Genomic DNA, 21782 nt, shown 5'->3' on the forward strand with positions numbered 1-21782 from the left:
GGTTGCACAGTACGGTGTCTAGGATATTCTGGAATGTCTCCAGGGATGGAAACTCCACAACTTCTCTGGGCAGCCTGTTCCAGGACTCTGCCACTCTCAAAGTGAAGAAGTTCCTCCTCATCTTTAGATGGAACTTCTTATGTTCAAGTTTGTGCCTGTTACTTCTTGTCCTGTCACTGGGCAGCATAGGAGAAAGACTGGCCCCAGGGTGGAACTGTGTAGAATATTAACATGTGTTGTAACCTGCAGAACAGTATTTCTCTCTCCACAATTTCAAGTTCTGGTACCATCACAATAAAAAAAGTGAGGATCTCCAGAAGCCAAGTTATTTGGTCAAGTTAGGTTCCTCCTGCCAGCCATCATATACAGCTTCATTTCTGAAGCCAAAAAGTTCTCCCCAAACCACGTGAAATCATTTCCTACCTTTTCCTTTTTTTGTTTTTTCTCCAAACAGGAGCATTAGTAGATGGCAGGAAGGCAAAAGAGGTTAAGTTGTCCTGGGTAAGAAAGCCCTCCATATTTACAGCTCCTCTCCCCAGCACTCTGCACACTCTGCTGCTGCCTGCTTTTCATGTCCTGATCTGCATTTCACCTCAAACCAATCCCCCAAGCCCACCTCCAGAACTCTGGCAACCCACCAGAGCTCCCTGCCCCTTCCTCTATCCTGTTCTTTCCCTCATTCTCCTGCCAGTTTCAGGGCACTGCTTCCTCACCCACCACTGCTCCTCTGCCCTCTGGCTCTTTCTCAAGCCAAGTGCCTCCACGCACACACAGGTGTCTTCACTGAACTGATGCAAAGAACATTTAGCTCTCAGCTCTGGCAAGAAGCAGCAGAAACAGAGCCCAGATGTGATGTGTGAAACAGACCCCCTCAGAGCAGGGGAAGGGAAACACCAGTAGAGTCATCTGTGATACTGTCTAAACAGCAGGTGAGCTGTCAGAGCAGCATCAACTGAATACAGAGCCTTGATAAAATATTTGAGAATTTCCCACTCTTTTAATCTGAATTGAGCAACAGATTTTGGAGGATTTAATTTTATTTTTGTCCTCTTTAAGTAGTGCTGTTGCTGGGTACTTGCTAGGCTTGTTTGTCAAATGAAAAGTGAAGGGAGCCTGCTGTGCACAACACTTGCCCCGCAGCAGCACAACTCTCCTGTTGAGCTTTCCTCTCACTCCTGTAAACCCAGAAAGGGAAATTTCCCACCTGTATCACCCACACTTCCTGGATGGAACATCTGGTATCTGAGTTCTGCTTCTCTCCAGAACAGTTCCCCCCTTGCATGAAACTCAAAAGAGAACCCTAAACTTACCACCTGCTTGCAGGGCCCATATCTGGCCACACTCTGCAGAACACCCACTACCTGATTACAAAAAAAAAAAAAACAACACAAAATTGAGCTTGTGAAATTTCACTTGCTTTCGGTGAAAATTTCTTTAAAAAAAATGTTCTGTCTTCACTTTTCCTCTCATCCAAAGTACACTCTATAAATAGAAACAAGGTATCTTTATATTCAATTTTAAATCAGTACAAAAGACTTGTACCGGTAGGGGAAGCCTGCACAGTTCAGAGGGCTACTGCACAAAAGAAAGAACAAAGTCACAGATGGGGAAGGGAGTTTCAGCTACACTATTTAACCTATTTTTTTTTTTTTTCCCCTTTTAAGTTGCTTAACAACAATGACTGGAATAAAAGAAGCCTTTATCATTTACTGTCCTCAGACTCTTAACAGCAACTGTGGAAAAATTCACACTTCTGACACCATCAGATCTCAGACCAAAGGTCCATGGAGCCAACAGTCAGCACCAGATGCTCAAAAAGAGACTGTAAGAAATTACATTTTCAGAAGTAAGTATTCTGTTGTGTTTTGTTTTTTCTTACAACTGTATCAGGTATGCTGGTAAAGATATTCCTGTACAACTTTTTTTACTCTACTGACACTGCATCATAGCCACAACAATATGACTGCAAAAAACCCAAAACAGCCCAAACAAAACCAAGACACAGGTACTCCCCTTTGCATGACCCTGCTGTTCCTACAGCCAGGGTTTAGCAGCAGCCTGGGCCTGGTCAGTGTGTGGACGTGTCTGGTACCTGTGCTTGAACCCTCTGTACTGCAGGCAGCTGAAACTCCTGCCAGTCATAAACACTACAATCTCATTTGGCATGAGCTGAAAAAAAACAACCACTTTGTGTTTGTTTTAAGCTTGTGGCTTAATAATTTCCTCACATCTATATGTTCTGCAAGTAGTAACTTGCCTTTCCTTACTGATGACTGATGATCTCTAGCACACTTATCTTCACCTATCATTTCTCTGAAATACCTCCTCTGATGGAAATCTCTCCACCTTTCACTATTCTTATCACTTTTTCTACAATTCTTCAAGTTCTACTAGTCACTGCATCTTAAGAAACAGAGAACTGCATCCACTCTTCAGGACAGGGGTGAACCATGGATTTATACAATATTGTAAAAATTGCTTCAGGTTTGTTAATTGCTTTCCTGTAACATCTAACACTGAATTTTCCATTTCAGTTGCTAAAGTTCATATTTGCAGATAACTACCTATAAAGATGCTAAGATTTCTTTCCTGAGCTAAAAATTATAATTTTGACAACAATGTACCTACACTGGTTGGCTTATTTTCTCTACATACGTTACATAAAAAATCATCAATGTTAATTTTTTTCTGCCATATTATCATCCAGTTTTGAAAAACTCTTCCCCAATCTTAAGAGCCAGGTTTAGTTTCTACTGGACTGAATAGTGTTACATCATCAGCTATTTTTGTTGCTTCATTACTTACCTCTTCAGAGATCATTGATCATACACTGAACACCAAGGGGTGTTCAAACCACAAAGTGGCTTTTCCTTCCTGCTTGTGAGGAATTGTTCTTACTGATGATAAACTCCCCTTATGAGCTGTCACATTCTGTAGAAACCATTCTCAAAACATCTCAGCACAATACACTGACAGGCCTCCTCTTATTCACACGACCCACCAAAGAATTCTAACCCTATTAACAAGAGGTAATAGAACAGGAGCACGACAGAACCACGGGGCAGCATCTGACCCCACAGAAGACCCACGGACTCCTTGTCTGCAGTGGCCTCAGACACCAACCCTGTGAACAAAAGACAGGACTCCACTAATTACAACTTCATGTGCAATGTGCATGTTAAATACACCAACAGATGAAGATGCTGCTGCACTTGACAGACACGTTCACCCATAAATTAAAACCTGAAGGAGATATGAAGAGCTCGACAGAAGATATGTGTCCTGGTTTCAGCCAGGATGAAGCCACTTTTCCTTTTACTGATTTTTTTACAGAACATGGCAGCAGTCAGTGGTTCTCTCTTGCTTTTATCACACTGGAGCCAGTGCTGGTCATATCTCCAGAAAGCATGCAGCAGAATGAATAAAGATGCAGATATGGAAAAACTAGGTACAAAATAATTATGTTATGAAGAGGAGCTGAAAAAGAGTGCTTGTTTATTTTGCAGGGGAGGAAGGAAATGTACAGAATTAAGACTAGCACTGGGACATAACTAGGAGCACTTTATCTTTTAACAGAACTAGACAACCACCAATAAAAACAGAGAGCAACAAACTCAAAAACAACAGAAGCTTTTAAATGCAGAATCGTTAGCCTGAGGCACCAACTGGCCTTGCCAAGAGACACTGAAGATGTAGAAAGAAGTCAACCAGGTGACAAGCATCCAGTTTTCCTGACCTTGTGAGATACACATTAAATCTTTATATGTCAAATGGCCACAAGACACACATGACCATACAATTTCAGAGGGTGGCAGTGAGAAGTCCCTGACAGCCCACAGAAGTTCTGCCAGCAGATGTCTCATGTTCCATCACACTGCCTTGGGCCCCAGCTGGTCTATGCATACCCCTGGATTCCAGGGAGACCCACTGATGGCATTCTTGGCACTCCCCACTGGTTTGCTTCCTTCCCTTCCAAGCTAGATCTGGACTACCAAGCACAAAATGGCACCAGAATTACTCACAGACAAGGTACTAGACCCTTGGACTAGTACCTTCCATCCATACAAGAACATCAGAGCTGTAATGTTAAATATTAAGAGAACAATGAGAAAGTTCATAAAGAACAAAGCCCACAGAACAAAAGCCAGGCTCTCTTGTGGACCAACAGGATCCTTCTGTGAGGGACAGCTTACTGCCTGGCATTAATCATGAGGTACTTGAAAGACCATTCCAAAGGGATGATTTGGTATCATTAGACTATTTTTTTCTGGTTACAAGTAAACACAATGAAATATCAATAATGTCCCAAATTTGCTGGCAAAAATTAAACAGTAAAGATAGTTAAAAGTGAAGATCCCTTTACAGGGAGGGCTAGTAACTATCAGACAACATTCAACAGTGTCGTTCAGCATATGGAAACTCAAATGAAACAGAGAGCAGGACAGAACTGCTGGATCAAGCCTTCTGATTAAGATGGAGCCACTCCAAGTGTGTGTTTAAAGGCAAGGAATGGTCTAAGGGACAAAGAGTGAAACAATCCCCTAAAGCAGAAGATGGTGTTTTGAAAAGTGGGAAATCTGAAAAGGAAGAAGGGACCACAGTGGGAAAACAACTCAAGCTGAATTATCTGTTCCACCCTGCAGCAACGAGAGCCAAAGGAACCCTTGGATTTATGAGGAGAAAGCCAGGACAGCAGGATGAATTTCTCCATGTGCTTCCATCACTACAGAAACCCAAGCTGGAACACTGAACAAAGCAGTGCCAAGTACAATCCAGAAGTCTGAAAAATGTTGTCCATGAAAGATCTAAATAATGCAACACATTTAATGAACTAAACATAAAGCTGAGAGATTAACATGATTATGATGTTTAAGAACATTCAATGTCAGAACAAAAATTCACAAAATCCCAGTAAAAGCTTTTAAATTAGAGGAAAAAAAAAAAACAAAACAGGGTAAGAGCCAGCAGACAAAAGCCGACATGAGACAAACCATTCCACACATGACAGCCCGTGTCAGTGAGGAGCACGGGGGGTCCCACACCTAGCAGCTGGTTATGGTGACACTCTCCTGTGTAAGCACAGCTGACACTGGTGTAACCTCCACCCCTTGCCTTTAGCATAGTCCATCACAAGATACTTACAGAATCAAACTAGAGGGGCTAGCATGGCCATTAGATCTTCAAATCAATCCTTCCTTGCCCCAAGTCAGTATTCACCTGCCAAAACCCTTCGTAACAGGTATTTGTCCAATTTCCTAAGCCCTCCACTGAGAGAGGCTCTACAGGCAGTACATTCCATTTTTAATTTACAATAGCTAACCAAACTGCAGCTTGTCTTTCTGGAAAGAGGCTCACAGTAAAGACAAATGTAAGTCCATCGGTGCTCAGGAAAATGCAGGTGTCAGGGGATCCTAAAGTCTCTTTTAGCCATAAGATCCACTCATCTGTAAACAATCATGATTATACCAATCAACAGTGGCTTCACGGCTCGTGCTGGTGCCAGGACTTTGGCTCCACAGTAACAGGATGTTCTTTGATTAATGCAGGTTACTGGGAAGAGACAGGATTCACCACCAGGCAGCCCCCTCAGGACCCTGGCACACATCTGATCAGGTCTGGTGGACTTGTGTACGTTCAGGTTCCTCTGATGGTTTAGAATCTGATCTTCTCCCACCACGGGTGGGACCTCATTCCCCTAGTTCTGGTCTTGAGCTTCAGGGACTCCAGGCATTTAGGAAGAGCAATTGCCAATGAAAACTGAGGGGGGGACAAGTTCTTGAGTACTTCAGCCATCTTCATGCCAATTGCCATCAGATTCTCCGTCTCATTTTTTGGAGGCTACAATGTCTTTTGTCCTCCATGTCTTGACTAGTGTACCTCTAGAAGCCCTTCTTAGTACACATCACGCCCCTTGCCAAATTTATCTCCAGTTGTGCCTTAGCTTTCCTGATCCCATCCCTCCACTCCCTGGCAGTATCACTGTATTCTTCACAGGATACATGTTCCCACTTCCACTGCCTGTTAATTTCCCTCTTCTGTTCTGGTTTGACCAGTGGTCCTTACTCAGCCATGCTGGTTTTTCACCTTCCTCACCTGATTTCTTGAGCATGGGAATTGATAGTTCCTGTGTTCTAAGAAAAATGTTCTTAATGCAGCTGCCAGCTCAATGTCCAAATGGAGATCAGTATTAAGTGGTGTCCCTCCAGGGTCCTTACTGGGACCAGCACTGTTGAACATCTTCATCAGTGACACAGGGGGACTGAGAGCAGCCTCAGCAGCCTGTGGGTGCCTCCAGGCCCCGTGGTGCAGCTGACAGGGAAGGGCAGGGATGCCATCCAGAGGGACCATCCCAGGCTGGAGGAGAGGGCCCAGGTGAACCTCATGGAGCTCAACAAGGCCAAGGGCAGCTGGGCCAGGGCAGTCCCCAGCACCAGCACAGGCTGGGGAGGAGCTGACCCAGAGCAGCTCTGTGGAGGAGAACCTGGGGACACCGAGCTGGAAGGTCAGACTGGAGCCAGCAAGGAGCGCCGGCAGCGCAGGACGCCCCGTGTCCTGGGCTGCATCAAAGGGAGGGGATCCTTCCTCTCTGCTCTCCTGAGTCCCACCTGGACCCAGCTCTGGTACACAGTGCAAGACAGACATGAACCTGCTAGAGCAGGTCAGAGGAGGGCCATGAAAATTACCAGAGAGCTGCAACATCTCTCCTGTGAGGAAGAGATGAGTTGGGGATGTTCAGCCTGGAGAACAGAGGAGGAGAGCCCTGACTGCAGCCTTCCAGCACTGAAAGGGTCTCATAGGAAAGATGTAGAGAGACTTGTTACCAAGGCCTGCAGTGACAGGACAAGGGGTGATGGTTTCCAACTGAAAGAGGGCAGGTTTAGACTGGACATAAGAAAGATATTTTTTATTATGAGGGTGGTCAGAGGCTGGAGCAGGACTGGAGGATCTTTGCAGGTCCCTTGCAGCCAAAACCACCCATCATTCTATGAACAACACACTGAAGGAGCTTTGTACCTCCTCCTGCAACTACTGGTAGTGGCTACTCTCCACACCAAGTCTGACCAGCACACCTGCCAGCTCCGTTACCATGTGGTTATCCCTATGATCTTAAAGAAGAAAAAAAAAAAATAAAAAGCCTTCAGTAACCCTGCAGTGTGTCCCTTCCCTGCCAGGAATGGAAAGCTTTAAAAAGTTACCTACAAGTAACATGTAAAATCATTCCTCACCAACCTAACAGCTGCAAACACAGCTCTTGCTCACCATCTGGACATCAACTTTTAACTGTAAATTCTGCAGTTGCCATGAATCAAGCATATTTTGCCAGGGGAAAACGAATAGTTTAAATCTTAAAAAATTATGAATTTATAAATTTTGAATACAATGCTTCGACAGGCCCTGCAATTTCACCAAATGAAGTCCAATTTCCTTCACATCATCAGAAGCACATTTGCAAATCAATGGCCACATGCTTATCAAAAGTTGAATTTATACAATTTCCCACAGCAGAGCAACAGCTGTGCCTGTAAATTTAAAAATACATGATTGGTAAATTGTATTTTTTTCTCTGCCGTTTAGGATCTTGAAAGGAGCTAAACTGCCTTTAAGCAAATTATTTTTTAAATTAATTCACAGGCAGAAAATAAGTGTGCCAAACTTCAGGGTAAAAAGATAAAACGTTGATTAGACTCTGACACTGGCTTTGTGAAGCTGGCACACTCTTCAGTCGAGCCAAGGGCTTCACTGAAGGTGTGGTGAAAGTTCCATTCACAGGTAAATGCTTCTGTCCCTGGCTATGGACACTACCACACACAAACAGAGACACCATTGTTGTGGTAAGAGCACAGAGCAGCAAAGGCTGTTGGACTATCAAAGGCCAGAAAGGACAGGAAGTTTCTCTCTCAACCACTGGAACCAATGAATCCAGAGTTTTTGAAGAAATGGAGGGAAGATCAACACAGCTTTCCACAGAAGCCATGAGACCCTTGTCCAGCACTGAGGTGACTCTGCTGTCATTATGTCCAGGTACAAAAATGACCACATCACTGTTACTGTCAGTTTACTCAGGAAACATCAGCTCTTGACATGGGCATCTTGGGCTGCCAGTTCAGGGAAACCAGACACCTCCCACCTGATGACCCCTGAGTAACACTTCCCAAACAAGAAGGGAACATGAGAGCGTCATGGGAACACAGCAACAGCTCTGAGAACTAGCAGAAAAGCATGCCCGTTGTTATGTTTCCATGCACTTAGGACACTTCTGTATCAACAAAAACCCTGGATTACTCCTGTGGCAATGTACCAGAACTCTTAATCCTTTACACTTCAACTTCAGAACCATTCAAATCCTACAGCTGCACCTTTCCTGAAAAGCTAAGTTCCTGGAATGCTCCTCAGTTTAAGGGGACACCAGCAAGGTCTAGGTGCTAGCCCAAGCTCTTGGTTTGGAAACCACTGTGGCAATACTGCACTGGAAGAGGAGTGAGCTCCAAGCAATTAAGAGTCTTGAGGATTAAAGTTAACACTTCACCTTTCATTTAAAAGCTAAAGGAGTTTTCATACACAAACTCTGCTGATTCCAGCCAGTGTAGTGGATTCCCTGCAGGAATATCCATTAGCAGGTATATTGCACAGTGACATCAGTGGGTTCCTAACAAGTCAGTGTATGTGCTGAACGTCGCATGGGATGGTTACATCAACAGAAAGATACTGAGTGAAGTGCCAGAACTGAAAAGGAAAGGAACTTTCCTAGGTGCCAACTAGAGAATGCCTTTTGCCACATTTGCTGCCTGGCATTGTCAGCTGGACCCCAACACCATCCCTGAGTGCAACACAAGTAAAAAATCACAAAACCATTTCCTGCTTAGCAGGTCATTGTTGTCACTGTCTTTACTTGCAATTGCTTTTGCCAAGCATCTGCAGTCTGCACCCCCTTTTTGTCTCGTCTCTCCCTGTGCCAAATAGCTCTTGTCCACTCCTCAGTCTTCTACCATTGGGAACCTGAATGAGGAGAACCACCAAATTGCCCTTCTGAAAGACACACCTTTACCCAGCAACAGCTGTGAGCTGGACACATGGACCCCCTGGCTTTAGGAGCACACCTGAGTGAACAGCTCTGCAGTCCTCCCTGGCCTCTGAATCCAAGAGAACATTCAACTGGACAGAAAAGGGCAGAATAGCGACAGAAAACATCAACACAAAAATGGAAACAGCTCCTTCCAATGAAGATAACATTGCAACAGTAGACCTAAGAATCTGGGGGATTTTCTAACATTTGTGTACTCCAAGCTGCTGACTCCATAATTAGATGACAGCAAAAACTTAAACGGACTTGAGAAGGAAAAACGCTGTTCAACATTCAGGGGATGATGTGACAGAGAGCAGCCCTGCAGAAAGGGACCTGGGGAGACCTGGATGAGCAACTGGACACAGGCCAACCATGCACGCTCATGGCTCAGAGGGACAATCACATCCTGGGTGCATAAAAAGCAGTGTGGACAACAGATGGAGAGGGGTGATTCTGCCTCCTCTGCTCTGCTCTGGGGACACCTCACCTGGAGCACTGTGTCCAGCTCTGGAGGACACAAGAACACAGACCAGTTGGAGTGAGTCCAGAGGAGGCCACAGAGATGATGGGAAGGCTGGAGCAGCTCTGCTCTGGAGACAGGCTGGGAGAGTTGGGGTGTTCAGCCTGAAGAAGAGAAGGCTCCAGGGAGACCTTAGAGCAGCTTCCAGTGCCTGAAGGGGCTCCAGGAAAGCTGGGAAGGGACTGTTTACAGGAGCATGTAGTGACAGGATATGGGGCAATGGTCTTAAACTAGAGCAGGGTGGATTCAGATTGGGTATCAGGAAGAAGCTCTTTGCAATGAGGCTGGGGAAGCGCTGGAACAGGCTGCCCAGAGAGGTGGAGGAGGCCCCATCCCTGGAGACATTTAAGGTCAGGTTTGACTGGGCTTTGAGCAACCTGATCTAGTTAAAGAGGTCCCTACTCACTGCAGGGGGGCTGGACTAGAGGACCCTTAAAGGTCCCTTCTAACCCAGCACATTCTATGATTTGTCTCATTTTCCTGTTCCTTTTCCAAATATCCACCCCTAGTCTGAGACAGGATCCTTCGGTTGGACTCAGCACAAAACCTGTAAGTTAGGGCTGGTAGCCCAGCACCAGGATCTCTCTGTAATAGCCCTTCCCTAGCTCAGCCAGAGGCCACAGGCACTGGGCAAAGTTCAGAGCTGTGCTGCAAAGGCTAAGCAACCCAGTTGTTAACGGGCAGATGACAGTAACAAGCCTAATGTGTCTTAAAATAAAAAAGTTATAACCTAGGCTATTTATTTCCAATGCAAAATTGAATGAACTTTTCTCCCAGACTATTTACACTGCCAGGGAGGTGACCCACACAGGCTGCACAAGTGAAACGGCACCGATCTAGCCGTGGGAAAAACAAAGTCCCTTACAGGTACTGACTGGGAAAAAAGGTGGATACAGGTGGATATTCACCAGTGGAAGCAACAAGAAGACTGAACTAATGGTAAAAACTAAAGACCCGAGTGGCAGATTTGAGAACCCTATCATGGAGATGACCAACAACAGGAGGTCCTGGAGAATCTACCAGCTGAGAAGTTAAACTTGCTGTGAGGAGCACGGTAACCCCACACATCAATAACCATCTGACAAGAACTAATCACCTTTACTTGTAGCTAATGGAGTAATGAATTAGCACAAAGAATACCTACTACTCTTCAGTCTTTCCTGTTAGGCCTGCCCTTAGCAACTGCATTCTCTAAGGTGACCTGCCCTGAGCAAGACTGCCTCCTCAGTTCCCTCCCTGCCAGCATGAGAAGAACAATCCCAGGAGCTGGCAGGTAAATGATCAGCTTTGGTCAACTGCAGCAAGCAGGCAGTTCAGGATCTATTTCACAAACCAGCCTTGCCTGCATATCCAAAGGTAAACATTTTCCAGTCCCAATGCAAGTCAGAGACACATTCTTCCCCACTAGAACAGATCATTTTTCAAAAGGCTAAAACCTACCTGCACCAGACTGGGTAGCTGATGAACACCTGGAGTCACATGTGTACAGACCAAGAGGAAGCAGGAAACTTATCCAACAGGATGGGGCAGGAGACCAGATATTATGTCATGATGAATTAGTAGCAGATATTCTCATTGACCTGAAGCAGGAACAGCTCTAAGACAGCAGGCCAAGGATGAATTTGGATCCAGCTCTGAAAAGAGAAAGTACAGACTGAGTGAAAGGGAAGTAATATAAAATATAAATAAAATTTCCTAGAACAACACCAACTCATGACACTTCATAAGCAGCACAACTGAAACAAGAAAAAAAAAAAAGAGGAAAAAAAAAAAAGGCCAAGAAAGAAAAGATGCAACTGCCATAGTGATTAGGCAGTTCTCTGCACACAACTGCACACCTCTGGATGTCAGTGTTCCCAGGACAGTACTTTTGCCCAGGCACTAGTCCATTCTTACAGGTTATTCAACTTACAGATGGAGCCAGCTTGTATTTGGGGAGACTGGGGAAAAACATGAAGAAAGCACAGCACTTGGCCTCTAGCCTGTCAACATGCTGAGGCATGCTCTGGTAAGAACCATAGGGTGGTTAAGATTGGAAGAGATCCCTGGAATTTGCCTGGCCTAACCAAGAAGCAAGGGTATCTTCTTGCATAGATCTTCTCAGTAATGTTTCTGCCCTCAGACATCTCTGGTAACCCTTGGGAGAGCAGGCCAGTTCAGGAACTTTAACCAAGTCAGCTTGCTTTCATGATTTAAAAAATCAAATCCTTCAAGGCTATCAGAACACTCTGGCATTTCAGCAGGCATTGTCACCTGCCCTGGAAAGGCTGGCAAGTGTTGCAAACTGGGAGAACTAATGACCCCACAGTCAGGCAGTGTCAGTGTCTGCATATCCATGGCAGGTCCCAGAAAAGATGACCCAGGCTGAGAACGAGAAGTGAGCTGCTCCTTGGGAAGAGCCAAGCCCGCTGCACCTGGTCATACAAAGCACTGCTGCTTCTGACAGCTCTCGACTGTAGTTGATGGAGAAGCATTAGAGCAGAACAGCTATGACCACCAGCACTCACAGCATACACGGGTGTAAGCTCATACGTAGTCATGCAGTTAGAAGCAACTGCTCTAAGAATGCATAGGCAAGAAAGGGAAACAGGAGCATCCCAGTGCCAGCCCAGGCAGTTGTTGGTCAGCACAAGAGCAGACAAACCCATCAGGGACAGTAACATGGCTCTAGGTCCAACAGGGTCAGAACAAGGGAAGAACAAAGGGCAGAAAGATCATGGTGAACTGTGCTAAAATAGAGCTGAAGTCAAGGAAGGACAGGCCTGGAAAAGCAGTGGCTGAAGAAGAACACAGCAGTGCAGGCAGGGCAAGTGAGAAGGGCTGGGCCAGGAAACTGCAGGAGCAACAGAAAGGAACCTCACTGCAGCAGTGTGGAAAAGAGGGCAAGGAAAGGCTGACAGCGTTGGGAAGCTCACCCTCATCCTGTCTTAGGGGTAAGGCCGGGCTGGGAGCTTCTTCCTCAAAGACAGAGGGCTGGGAATTCTGCCACAGAAGATGGGCTGGCTTCTCATGGTGGTGTCCCCAAGGCAAACAGTAGGATGTTGATTGTTCCTGATGTAGCACCAAGGAACTGGTTCTTCTCAGAAGCTGCAGGACTCCCCTGGGTGGGCAACAGTACAAAGCCAGTCTCTCCAGGAAGAGCAGTGCTTACAGCTCTAGGCAAGGACACCGCACAAAAGCGCCTCCAGATCATGCTAACTGGTGAATTACCTTGCTTTCTCCTCAGTCCCCAGTTTAATTTCTACCCCAGGCTTTCCCAGAAGCAACTTGCACACAGGGTCCCTCCACAGGCCCTGCTGATAGAAGACATTGAGAGTTCAGGCCCCAGGGAACAGGAGGGAGTGAGGGATCTATCAGCAATCTCCAGCAGCAAGATCATGGCACCAAAGTGAGATGGTTTGCCTGAGTGGGAAGTCAGGATCTTCCAGAGCATTAGTCTCCTACAAAGGCGGGTAAGTTTGTCCTGAGGGAGTATCTGGCACTAGGTCTCTCCCTCTGAAAACAGAGCTGAGGGGAAGTTTAGAGGTAGCAAGACAAATTCTCTCTCAGAAGGTCTATCTGCTGCATGAAGGTTGGTTGTTCCTGGAGCACTGGAGCCGGCTGCCAGGTAGTGACAGGACAGCCCCGGGCTGCGGAGCGTCTGCAGGGACAGGCTGTCAAGGAGAGGACCCTCCTCTCCAGAGGACCATGCCACGGCAGGCCGGGCGAGTCCAGGCGAGCGCTGGTGTCTCCCCCGGGAAATTCAGTCCGGGCTGAGGAAGAGCCTCCCAACGGGGCTTGTAGTCCGCATTTGGGAGGGGTAAACGAGTGCCGGCCTCCCCGAGCCAGCTGGTTCCCCCCGAGGCAGCAAAGCCACCGGGCTCGGCGCAGGACGCGGGGCCACCCGCGGGGCCGCCCGGGTCCGAGGCAGGGACCGGAGGGAGCCGCGCGGGAGGGTCCGCCGGGGCCCCGCAGGCAGCGCCGGCAGGAGCAGCGCCGGGCTCCGGGGTCCGTGCCCCGCGGCGCCGCTGGCGGCGGGCAACGACCAGGCGGGGGTGTCCCGCAGCCAGAGCCCCCGCAGGTGCCCGAGGCGGAGCCGCACGCGGCGCCGCGGGTCCCGCCGGGCGCGGGGCGGGGCAGGGCAGGGCAGGGCAGGGCAGGGCAGGACTCACCGTCCCGTCCGCGCCGCTCCCGCCGCGCCGCCCTCCCGCTCGCGCGGCCGCCGTCCGGGCGCGGGGCGCGCGGCGCCTGCGCGGCGCTGCGGTAGCGGCGCAGGGACTGTCTGCAAAGTGCGCGGTGCTGCCCGCCCGCGCGGAGCCGCGGCGCCGGGCCGGCACCCGCAGCGCCCTCCCCGCCGGGGCACGGGGTCCCGGGCGGAGAGCGACCGCTCCCCCGGCCCAGCCGCGCCCCGGCCTCCCGCCTTGTGGCGCTGCTCCGGCCACCGGAGGACGGTGCAGCCCCGCTCCCTGCGCCCGCTCCCCGGCCCTGCGGGGGCGGCGCGGCGCGGAGCTCCGCCCGTACCTCTCCCGCGCCCCGGGCAGCCCCGGCCCTGCCGCCTCCGGGCGATTCTCTCGCCCGCCGACGGCAGCCGCGGGAGAGGGCCGGACAGGCTGCGGGTCCGCCGGCGCAGCCCGTTCCCACCGCCACAGCTCCCAGCCCCGGCCACCACCGAGCCCCGGCACCGCAGCTCCCTCACGGCGGCAGCGGCCCCGACCCGCACAGCCCCGCACGCTCCTCAGCCCCGCACTCACCACCGCCCGCGGCGCCCCCACTCACCGGCAGAGCCCCGCGCCCGCCACAGCGCACCCCTCACTCGCGGCTCCCCCCGCAGCCGCCCCCGCGCGCTCCCGCTGCCGGGCCCCTCACTCACCGCCCCCCGCCGCCGCAGCCCCGCGCACCGCACCGCACCGCACCGCACCGCAGCGCCGCCGCCATCCGCCCCGCCGCGGCACCGGCCCCCGGGCGCTCGGGCTGCAGCACAGCCCCCGCGCAGCCCGGCCCCGGCCCCGGCCCGTCTGGCGGCGGTGCCGGGAGCGGCCTGGCCCGCCCCGCCCCGCGGACACACCGGGCGGCGGGGACGGAGCCCGCTTGGGGCGGGAAGGCCCGGGCTGGGGCAGTGAGGAAGGGGCGAAGGGAAACAACTCAGTCTAAAAGGAGTGTCCGCTGAGCAGAGGCCGTTCTGCCAACTCAGGTGTTCAAAAAGCTCTGGGCAAGACCTGGAGCTGTTGGAGTGGGGCAAGAAAAAGGGCTCGGAGACGGTGGGAGGGCTGGAGCAGCTCTGCACGAGCTGGGAGCTGGGCTGGCCAGCCTGGAGAGGAGCAGGCTCCGGGGAGACCTTGGAGCACCTGCCAGTGCCTGAGGGGGCTCCAGGAAGGCTGGGGAGGGGCTTTCACCAGAGAGGGCAGTGATAGGGCCCGGGGTTAATGGTTTTAAACTGAAAGAGGGGAGACTTAGGTTGGACATCAGGAAGAAATCGTTCACTATGAGGGTAGGAAGGCACTTGCACAGGTTGCACAAGGAACCTGTGGCTGCCCCATCCCTGGAGGTGTTCAGGGCCAGGTTGGATGAGGCTTGGAGCAGCCTGGGCTGGTGGGAGGTGTCCCTGCCCATGGCAGGGGGGTTGGAACCTGATGATCTTTAAGGCCCTTTCCAACCTTAGCCATTCTGTGATTCTATGATTCTATGAAAAATAATGCAAGACTAAAAGCTGAAATACTTTTAAGATCATGAGGTGGGTTTATGTCTCACCCTGTATTTTTAAATGGGGAGGGGGCTACATATTTATGAGCCTCAGCTTTTTCAGTCTGCATTTTCCATGTGTCAGATTTTCAGGTTTTTTGCTACAGCTATTTGCACCAGAAAAACACTTGTAAATGCAAAATGAGTTTTTGTGTTGCCTGTAATCTGGAAACCGCCACCTGGAAGAAATCATTTAGAGTGCATGTTGAGAAGATAATGTAAGTGCTGGGTAGATCCAGGAAAGATAATCTGAAATAGGAATGTGAGACAGTGGCTCTCTCTGTTCAGGTCCATGACTCGCGAGCGTCAAGCCCTGACACTTGCAAGAAAGCACCTCGTGTGGTGGGTCAGGCTGGGACTCCTGGCAGGAGCCTGCACACGTTCTGCAGTGCTGTGAGGGGTTTCAGGGTGGATGTGTGACAAGGTACTGCTTAAGGCCAGAAAAAGAAGTCTTCATGTTGGAGTTAAGAATGGAGGAGTCTGCTGAGCAAAGTGCCTTGGTTTTGCTGGGGAAATGTGTACCTGTTGATGAGATTGTCTTGTCCTCTGTATCTGGTCATCTGATCTGACCAACAGCAACTCCAAGACTTCTCCATGGAACAGCTCAGCAGGTGACTGGCTGCAAACCACTTGGAGTGGGAAAATTCAGCATCCTATCAGCTGGACTGAGCCTCCCAGGGACTGCTCAGGCAGAGCCCAACTGCTCAGCACTGCCCAGGGGAGACCCCCGTGCAGGTCACCCAGGTGAGACAGGCTGCACACACCCCTCACCTGGAAGAGTCAACATCATTCATGTTCCAGTCTTGGAGAAGACTGATGGACACCATGATCAGATACAATATCTGAGTTCACAACATCTGGGTTTGGTGTGTTGGTTTGTTTTTTAAAGTATACCTTTTATCTAGGGATAGAGTAGCAGCTCCTTCATAGGTGAGAAGATGGTGAGTCTCTTCTCACCTGTTTCCTGAAGTTAAAAATGCAGCCGGGACAAAAGTGTCCTTTGTTTGTAACATATACTGTACATTTTTCTGTGGGATCAGCAAAGACATTCCAACAGGAAAAGTAAGCCTGTCTAGCATATTCAACAGGGCAATTTACCCATATCATGACTGAAGGCAAGGAAGAAAAATATCCAAGGACACAGAGCACAAAGAAAGTGAAGCACACACAAAAGTACCTGTACCTGGAGCATGACAGGCACACAGATGGAGGGACAACAGACACCTAACAAGGGTGGGTGTGTCCAGAGTGTGAATTTCCTAGGTTTTACAAGGCCTGAGATGACAATCATGGTAATTTATCTTCCCAGTCAACCCATGACCCCATTGTAGTCCATGAATTCTCTGTCATGATCCTCACACAGTTTATTATTTCTGGCTAAAGTGTGTCCTTGAAGAAGACCTAGTCCTTTTTTTTTTTTTTTGCAGATAATGACAGAAAAATGGTGGTGCAGAGTCAAATCATAAGCTCACCTGACTCATTTACCCTGTTCCTGACAGTGGCCAACACTGAATGCCTAGAAAAGCTGATAAGAATGGGGTAGACAAACAGTGACAGCTCCCTGCCTGCTCTCCTTGCTCATAGTGATTTGTGATTCAGAGACCTGCTGTGACAGAGGTGTTGGCTTTGTGTTTAATAGCTTCTGATGGGTTTCTCTTTTGCAACTTCCATCCAATATATATCCACAGTCATGACATTTAAGGCCACAAAGGACCATTAATTCTGCCCACTTACATATGACAAGTAATTCCACATGGGCTTCCAATGATCTCTCTTACGCTAAGCAAGTGAATCGTAACTTACTGCCAGAGGTGCCACTCCATCATTTCACTGGCTAATCCCCTGCATCATTAAAAGCATATGCCTATTTTCAGGTGGAATTATCTGTTTGCAGTTTAAAGCTGCTAGTTCTGGTGTTGCTGTTGTTGTGCCTTACCCCTAGACAATTAAAAACCTCTTTAGTATCCAGTATTTTTGTTATAGAATGCTGGGTTGGAAGGGACCTCAAGGATCATCTGGTCCAACCTCTCTAGGTACTACTTTAGTTTATATGAGGTGGCTCAGCAGTCTGTCAAGCTGAGCCTTAAAACTGTCCCATGTGGGGGAATCCACCACTTCCCTGGGGAGACTATTCCAGTGTCTGACTGGCCTCATGGTGAAAAATTTACCTCTTGTGTCCAATCGGAATCTCCCCAGGAGCAACTTGTGCCCATGACCCCTTGTCTTTTCCATCTGACTCCTTGTAAACAGGGAGTCTCCATCTTCTTGGTACCACCCTGGAACATAAGGTCTCCCCAAAGCCTCCTCTTCTCCAGGCTGAACAAACCCAGTTCTCTCAGCCTCCCCTCACATGGCAGGTCCTCCAGTCCTCTGATCACCCTTGTGGCCCCTCTCTGGACCCTCTCCAGCCTGTCACATCCTTTTTGTAGAGCAGGAACCAGAACTGGACACAATGTGCTCAGGAAATGTACTTAATGCACTCTAATCAGATCACCTCACAAGTTTCTAAATAATTAGAGTTCATAAAATCATAGAATCATCAAATGGTTTGGGTGGGAAGGGGCCTTTGAAGGCCATCCAGTCCAACCCCCTGCAGTGGGCAGGGACATCTTCAACCAGACCAGGTTGCTCAGAGTCCCATCCAACCTGACTGTGAATGTTTCCAGGGATGAGGCATCTCCCACCTCTCTGGGAAACCTGGGCCAGTGTCTTACCACCCTCAGCGTAAAAATTTTCTTCCTTAAATCTAGCCTGCATCTGCCCTCTTTTAGTTTCAATCCATTAAGGCCAGTTAAATTCCATTACCCCATTACAAGTTCTGCATCTCTCATATTTATTCCAATCTTAAAATTATTTTTGTGAACCTCTTGTACATTTTTTTTTTTCCTCCACTCTGTTCCCTTCAAGCCTTGAAACAAAGAGCTGTGCCCTCAGGGGCCTTGGTGCTGTCTCACATCACCAGCATCTCTGCCCCCCAGACTCCCTGCCTGTGCAGACCTGTTACAGCATGTCTGCAGTGGTAAACTTTACAGGGCTAGGAGAGCTCTCTGTATTTCAGTGTCTAAAGTAGTGAGTCCTAGTCAAATTAAGCTGCTTGTGCATTAATACAGCCAGTTTCTTTCCAGAAACAGCTTTTTTTAAAAAATATTTTTTAAAAAAACAGTCCTTTTTTTGAGGAGTAACACCTTCATTTTCCCCAAGCCTGTAAGTTTGCACCTTATTGCTGTAAGACAAAATCTGTTTGAACAGCCTTACTCTGCTACCCACTCTTCTCTATTGTTATCCTGTCTTTATGGCTGCTTTTTGCAGTACTCATTTTTCACATCATCTGCAGATTTCATAATCAGATTTTATCAGTAGATATCAGTAGATTGCTTCCAAATCATCCATTAAGCGTCAAACAACACTGGCTGGAGAACTGTCCCCCTAGGACCTTACTAGAAATACCCAAATCTAATAATTGGCTCTTACTAGATTTGTCAACCAGATCTTAACTCACATGATGCATTTGCTGCTGTATAACTTTCTGTTTAATAATTAAAGCATCACATTAAATCAAATGGATTTTCAGGCCTGTAATAGCTGTCTGATCATCTTCAAGTCAACACGTAACTTCCAAGTCTTACTTGCTGTACAACCATCTTGACTAGTATTAGTTACAGAGTAATGCAAATGACACCAAATTTCGTATCAGTGAACATGTCTGGTTTCAGTTGCTTACAGTCTAATTTTAGGCATCTGTAAAGATCGATTAACACTCTCCTTGTTTAGTGCAACAATGGATCAATTCACTCAACATTTAATTTGATTTTTTTTTCTTTCATCTTTGTAGCACTTGCCTTGTTTTTTTTAGCTTACTATTCCCAGGATATTCCAGACAAGCATAACTGTGCAGGTTAATCTCTCTGCCTGTAAGACACAGGTTGCTCCTTTCAATCAGCTGAATCACACCTGGGAAGGCAGTTTTGTTCAGACAACCCAAATCTTCAGCTTATGGACTCAGCAGTTTCCTTGCTGTGTTTCCTGCCCTTGCTTTCCCACAGAGCTGGATTTAAAAAAAACACTAAATAAATCAGCTTCTAGCTTCCCTCAGTTTTCTCCCGAGATATCAAACGCTCTGAAGAGTTTCAGGGCCTGTGCAGTGCTGCAGCACTGTCTTACGTGCACTAACACGGGCAGTGAGGTCCCAAACAAGAATCCCTTCCCATTTTTTGGTTTACATCTCTCTTTTGTTTAAATGACACTCCATTAAACCTCACTATCATGTTTCCCATGATCCACTTTCTTCTCTAACAAGGACTCACTAATAATTGCAGCTTGCTTGCCCTGTGTAATTTTAAAGCCTTATTTTGTTTTGCATCAGATACCCTCAGCTGCTCTGTCCCTGCAGCTTTCAGTTCCATTACCACAGAGACAGGTTTCCTGACATTAAATTGTGGCGTCTTTTCAGTGCTGTCACAACCCAGGTAGGGCAACCCAGGGAGGTTCAGAGCAGACCCCCTGGCTTTCTAAACTCCTTCTCAGAGAGCAGCCTCGAGCAGCTGGATCCAGCCTTAGTCTCAGGCCTGGCCTGTCCAGGGAGAGTGATTAAAATGTGGTGGTTTGAGGAAACGCTCGATCATCTGAGACCCCTTGACGGGATCAAGCTGAAACAACCCTCAAGGTCTGTATTTGAATATTAGGTTTAATTAAAACTATAGAAGGAATACTGACGTCTCAACTATTGGCTCAGGCCGTGCAATCATAAAGGCTGATTATTTAAATCACAAAAAACACAATACAGGTATGTTCAAGCTGCACAGCCTGAGAAAGATCATGGTTAGGCCTCGTGTTTCTGAATGATTTTAGGAGGGAAAAGCGAGAGGGAAAAGAAGAGCTGGAGAGAATCCCCAGTGCTGGGCCAGGCAGCGAGGAGAGTTGGTGTCAGTGGGGCTCCCCAAGCCCACCAGCACAGCTCCTCCCTTCACAGGCCTGTTTCACTTGTTTTGCACAAATTGTTTTGCACCAATGAGTAGTCGTGGTTGAGACATCCCAGCCCTGAGCAGCTGGCGTGGACCTCCACCCCTCTGCTCCTCACTGCTCTCTGTGCAGGCCCGGGCCACGTGCAGGCCATCCTCCTGTGCCCGTCCTCCCAGAACGTCCTTTCGGGCTGCACACGAGGTTGTTGGAGGGCTCACATGGCTTAGACACCGCTTCCCCAGTAGGTCCTGAGAGCTGGTCCCTTACAAATGTTTATTCTTTCAACTTGGGTGCAGGACCCCTGGTTTACTTCCCTGCTTCACAGGAGACAGACTCGGGGCTCCTGCAGCTGAAGGATGTTAGATTTTCTATACTATTATCTCCTCATAGTGTTACTCTAATACACCCTATTTTAAATGGTACCTTACACAGTCTGAGTACCTTTCCTACTGGGATCACAAGGGATCAGCACCTCCTCATGCAAACCACTCAAGAAGTTTCCCAGCTAGTTTCTCTCACTCTTTGAAGGTTTGCTTAGCTACAAACATGCATTCAGCAGAGATCTGACTTCTTCGCATGTAAATGTAACCAAGACATCTCTTAGTTTTTAAATGAACACATTTGAGATTTCTATCCAATTTGAAGCAACGTTCCAGGCTTTGAATACTTCCTTTGAAGCTTTTCTAATCTTTAAGCAGCTCGTTTGATGCTGACAGCAGACCTCCACCCCCACTCTTCCTCAGTACAGCAAATCCAATCACTTTCCTACAGTGCTCAGACAGCCAGGAATGGGGTTAGTGACACTCCCTGGCTCAGCACACTGAAATTCCCAAGTTCACATCAGGGCTTTGGTCTTCGATTTCTGGGACACTGGCTGGGAAGGACTGGAAAGCTGAAAGCTTTGCAGTAAAAAGACAGGTGGTGTCCTGAGGGATAGCAAGTTAAACATGAGCCAGCAGTGTTCCCTTGGAAGCCAGCAGCATCCTGGGCTGCACAAGGAGCACTGCCAGCAGCTCAAGGGCAGTGATCATCTCCCCAGTGCTGGTGGGGCACATCTGGGGTGCTGGTCCAGTTCTGGGCTCCCCAATACACAGCAGATGGGGGCACACTGGAGTCAGTCCAGCCACGGGCTGTGGAGGTGGTTGAGCAACTGGAGTGTCTGTTGTACCACTGCTGTGAGAGCTGGGCATGTTCAGCCTGAGGAACAGGCTCAGCCTGGCTCCAGCCCATGGACCATTGATGGGACAGGATAAGGAAGACAGCAAGAGGTGCTGCTCCAGAGACATGACAAGAGGCAACAGGCACAAACTGGAATGCAAGAAATTCCATTTAAACATGAGAAAGAACCTTTACCTGTAAATGTTATTACACACTGCAACAGATTCTTGGGAGATTGTGGAGTCTCCATCCCTGGAGATACTTAAAATGCAACTGGACACAGTCCTGAGCAATCTGTTCCTGCTGACCCTTTCTGCAGGGGTGGGGTTGAACTAGATGGTCAGCTCCAGAGGTCCCTTCTCT

The 21782-nt window shown here is 48.4% G+C and overlaps 1 protein-coding gene across 3 annotated transcripts in view; it reads right to left on the reverse strand.

Annotated features, from left to right (window-relative positions):
- The window catches only part of SMARCD3 (SWI/SNF related, matrix associated, actin dependent regulator of chromatin, subfamily d, member 3), an 89095-nt gene extending 75345 nt beyond the window's left edge, over nt 1-13750 (reverse strand). The window contains exons 1-3 of one of the 3 annotated variants that reach the window (XM_051611022.1): nt 12795-13289; nt 12500-12684; nt 11025-11218 (exon numbers count right to left, since the gene is read on the reverse strand). The gene's annotated coding sequence lies outside the window, so the exon portion shown is untranslated. Of the gene's footprint in view, nt 1-11024; nt 11219-12499; nt 13290-13735 lie in introns of those variants that run through there. The other 2 variants (XM_051611023.1, XM_051611021.1) reach the window with 2 other exon arrangements.
- Between the last annotated feature and the right edge of the window lie 8032 nt (nt 13751-21782).

The sequence above is a fragment of the Apus apus genome, chromosome 2, assembly GCF_020740795.1.
Source record: "Apus apus isolate bApuApu2 chromosome 2, bApuApu2.pri.cur, whole genome shotgun sequence".
NCBI lineage: Eukaryota > Metazoa > Chordata > Aves > Apodiformes > Apodidae > Apus > Apus apus.